The sequence below is a fragment of the Abramis brama genome (genome assembly GCF_963993115.1).
Source record: "Abramis brama genome assembly, chromosome: 12".
Lineage (NCBI taxonomy): Eukaryota > Metazoa > Chordata > Actinopteri > Cypriniformes > Leuciscidae > Abramis > Abramis brama.
In genome coordinates this window covers 32,272,112-32,275,935 of record NC_139974.1, presented here as the reverse complement: position 1 = coordinate 32,275,935, position 3,824 = coordinate 32,272,112, and the positions used below count along the sequence as shown (strand labels likewise).

The window sequence follows — 3,824 nt, the reverse complement described above, 5'->3', positions numbered from 1 at the left end:
AACTATATAGCTACTCAAATGGTTTTAGGAAACCGATTGCGGTAAATGATTTAAGTTGATTAAACTCAAATTAATAAAGTTTTATAAGACAAAGGAAAAACATTGGTATAAAGCAGGGTTCCTCAAACTCGGTCCTCGGTGCACTGTCCTGCACAGTTTAGCTCCAACCCTGATCAAACACACCTAGCTGTGAGTTTCTAGAGATCCTGAAGACATTGATTAGCTTGCTCAGGTGTGTTTGATCAGTGTTGGAGCTAAACTCTGCAGGACAGTGGCCCTCCAGGACCGAGTTTGAGGAACCCTGGTATAAAGAGATGGTCAAAGAAAAGGATGCAGTTATTAATAGTATTTATTGAAAAATAATTTATTTTACAAAAGGTTCTCAGTGATGAATGTTGTGAAAGATGGTCAGTCAGTCTCCTCACTGTCCAAAATACAAAACTGCACATGACTTCTGTCTGGCGAACTGTGAATAAACAAACAAACAAAAAAAACATTAATCTTCCACTGACAAAACTGGTTTACTCACAGCATAAATGCTAGAATAGAGGTTATGCGTGACGTCACCGTCGGCTAAGTGGCAAAAAGACTGAGCGGCAGCATTTGTTTTCACTATAAAAACACACAAACACATCTAAAATGGAAAAGAGCTTTGAGATTGACAGTACAACTAGATTTGACAAGATCCAAAATGACTTACATTGCATTTCAAGGTGCACATTTTACATTCTTATCAGTTCTCAGTTCTTGCTTTCCCTGGGAAATTACCTTTTTCTTTAGTTTTTGCCATGTGAATGACAGTCACTGGAGGATAGTCAGTCAGTCTTCTTACTGAAATAGATCCAAAAATGCGCAGGACACGTTTGCCTATTTTGAACTGTGAAAAAAAAAAAAAAAAAAAAAAATTAATACATTTTCCACTGACAAAAATGTAATTTACTCACAGCATAATAAATAGAATAGGTCAGTTTGTAGTACCTTTTTCTTTCATTTTTGCCACGTGAATGACAGTCGATGTGGAGGATAGTCAGTCAGTCTCCTCACTAGACCCTAAATTGCACGGAACACGTTTGTCTATGCAAATACGTGAGAAAACACAAAAATATGAATTACTCTTACACTGACAAAACTGTAGTTTACTCATCATTATAAATGAGGAAATATGTCAGCTTGTATTACCTTTTTTTTTTTTTCGTATGAATGACGGTCGGTGGTTGATAGTCTCCTCACCGATATCCAAAATTGCCCAAGGGACACATTTGTCTATGATAAAATGTGAGAAAAAACACAAAATATTAATTAGTTTTCCACTGTCAAAAAATTGGTTTACGTTACTCACAGCATAATAAATAAAGGAATAAGTCAGCTTGTATTACCTATTTCTGCAGTTGTTGCCATGTGAATGACGGGCGGTGGATGGTAGTCTCAATCACTGATAATGATCCAAAATGGCTCGGGACACTTTTGTCTAAGCAAAAATGTGAGAAAACACACAGAAATTAATTAATCTTCCACTGAAAAAACATAAGTTTACTCACAGCATTATAAATGAAGAAATAGGTCAGCTTGTATTACCTTTTTTATTTAGTTTTTGCCGGGTAAATGTCGGTCGGTGGACGATAACGTTATAGCTGCAGTCTCCTCACAATATCCAAAATTGCGCAGGACACGTTTGTTTACGCTAAAATGAGAAAACACAAAAAATATTAATTTTCCACTTCTGTGGTTTACTCACAACATAATAAATAAAAGAGTATGTCAGCTTGTATTAACGTTACCTATTTCTTTAGTTTTTGCCGTGTGAATGACGGTTAACGTTAGCACTAGTGGAGTCAGTCAGTTTCGTCCTCACTGATAAATATCCAAATTTGCGCGGGACACGCTCTGTAAAAATGTGACAAAACGCACACACATATAAATTACTGTTCCAGTGACAAAACTGTCGTGTACTCACAGTACAACTAACTTACTGCCGCTGATTAAAAAAAATCTCTAAGTTAGTGCTAAATGCAATGTCGCGTTGGCTTGGCGTTTCTGTGACGTGACACAAATGGCATAACTCAAGCCCCGTTCACACCGCCAGCGATTTTGTCGCTGCATGTCGTCAGCGCCAGAGATTCATGTCGCTAGTGGGCGTTCCCACTACGGGTTGCCTATAAACGTCATTAGCAGATCACCCTCCTACATTATTGACATCGAATCATTTTTCTTGCCGCTAAAAACAAACATTTTTGGAGGGAAATGACTTAATATAAATAGAATCAGTGCAATAAGTGTTTCATATGTGAAACTTTGATTTCTAGTGTTGTCCAGAACACTGTAAGTTATTAGAATACATTACACACTGTACTGTAATAGGTAGACCATATTGCATGCAGTTTATAGTCAAAACTTACTTGATATCCCCACAATCCCTGACACGTTTTTCCATTTTTTTTAAATGTGTCTCTATATGTACACAGAGACATATCGTAAAGAACAGGGAAATTGCTAACAGCTAAAATCAACTTCTCCATCTTGACACGACACGCAGCAGTACAGCAGACGGATCACGTGCACTCCACTGACTTCACTCCTATTGGTTGTCGCTCGCGAAAATCGCTTCTCATTTGCATAAAGTTGAAATTTCTGAACTTTTGTCGCGCGTCTCGTGTCGCTTGACACGCCCACATTCTGTCGCCAACGGTCACTGTCGCTTGTGTCGCCGGATGTCGCCAGCGCTCCATTGAAATGAATGGGATCATGTCGCTTTGTCGCTGCGTGTCGCTGGCGGTGTGAACGGGGCTTGAGTCTTATTACAGTAGTTAGTAGCCTACGTTACTTTAGCTAGTCGGTCTTCTTAAGATGAAGAGTAACGACAATACAACGTTAAACGTACAAGTGCTCTAAAGAGGACGAAGCATTTTGCCGTGCTTACCTGTTAAATCTCTCCATGGCCGCCATTCTGTTCCGACTCCGAGTTACTTCGTGTGTGAGCTGAGCTGTGGGGGATGGGCAGATTGAAATAAATACGCGGGGTTTTCCGGTGCGTGAGGGAGAACGCCGTAGAGAGACCTAAATGTAGGCTTCAAATGAAGCAGAAAATGTTAAATGTATTTATTTAAGTGTTTATTTCATCTCCTTATACAAAAGTAATTTCTTGAAAAATAAAATTTAAAAGCTAAAATAACAAATAGGTTATTCATAACTTATTCGGTTTAAGTTCTGCTTAATACATTGCAGTTTTTGAGTTAATATCACATATTTTATTAAGTTAAACTAACTTTAAAAAAAAAATAAGTTAAATGTACTCATTTAGTTTAGTAACTTTCAGTCTTAGGTTTTACAGTGTAGTAATAATAACAATTTTTACACAAAAAGAAAAATGCTGTAGCATGAAATTAACGTTAGTTCCTTTTCATGCACTGTAAGAGAAATGCACTTTATTGCATGGAACAAAACAGCTTTTGTGAAGAAAAAAAAACACCTAGCACTGTATGTCACAATTCATGAAATGCATGCTGATCTTTGAATGAGACATGGACATGAATGTTTAAAAAAAATCTCTTAGGTAATAATAATTATAATAATAAATATACACTACTGTTCAAAATTTATTCAGCAAAGATGCATTAAATTGATCAACATTAAAGACATTTATAATGTTACAAAATATTTCTATTTCAAAAAATTCTTTCTATTCATCAAAGAATCCTGAAAAAAGTTTTTCAAGGTTGTCACAAAAATATTAAGCAGTACAACTGATTTCAACATTGATAATAATAATAAATGTTTCTTAAGCGGCAAATCAGCATTTTGGAATGATTTCTGAAGGATCATGTGAC

General features: G+C 36.5%; 1 long non-coding RNA gene across 2 annotated transcripts; it reads right to left on the bottom strand.

The window, feature by feature from the left end:
* Nucleotides 1-331: 331 nt before the first annotated feature.
* Nucleotides 332-3,251, bottom strand: LOC311094179. Of its 2 annotated transcripts, XR_014608585.1 has the most exons (8): nt 2,918-3,251; nt 1,779-1,884; nt 1,576-1,681; nt 1,377-1,468; nt 1,180-1,263; nt 979-1,074; nt 769-877; nt 332-466 (listed from the first exon to the last, which is right to left on the bottom strand). It is a non-coding gene; the product is annotated as an uncharacterized lncRNA (long non-coding RNA). The 2 variants fall into 2 exon arrangements; XR_014608586.1 differs by lacking the exon at nt 2,918-3,251 and having other exon boundaries at nt 1,779-2,040.
* Nucleotides 3,252-3,824: the final 573 nt, after the last annotated feature.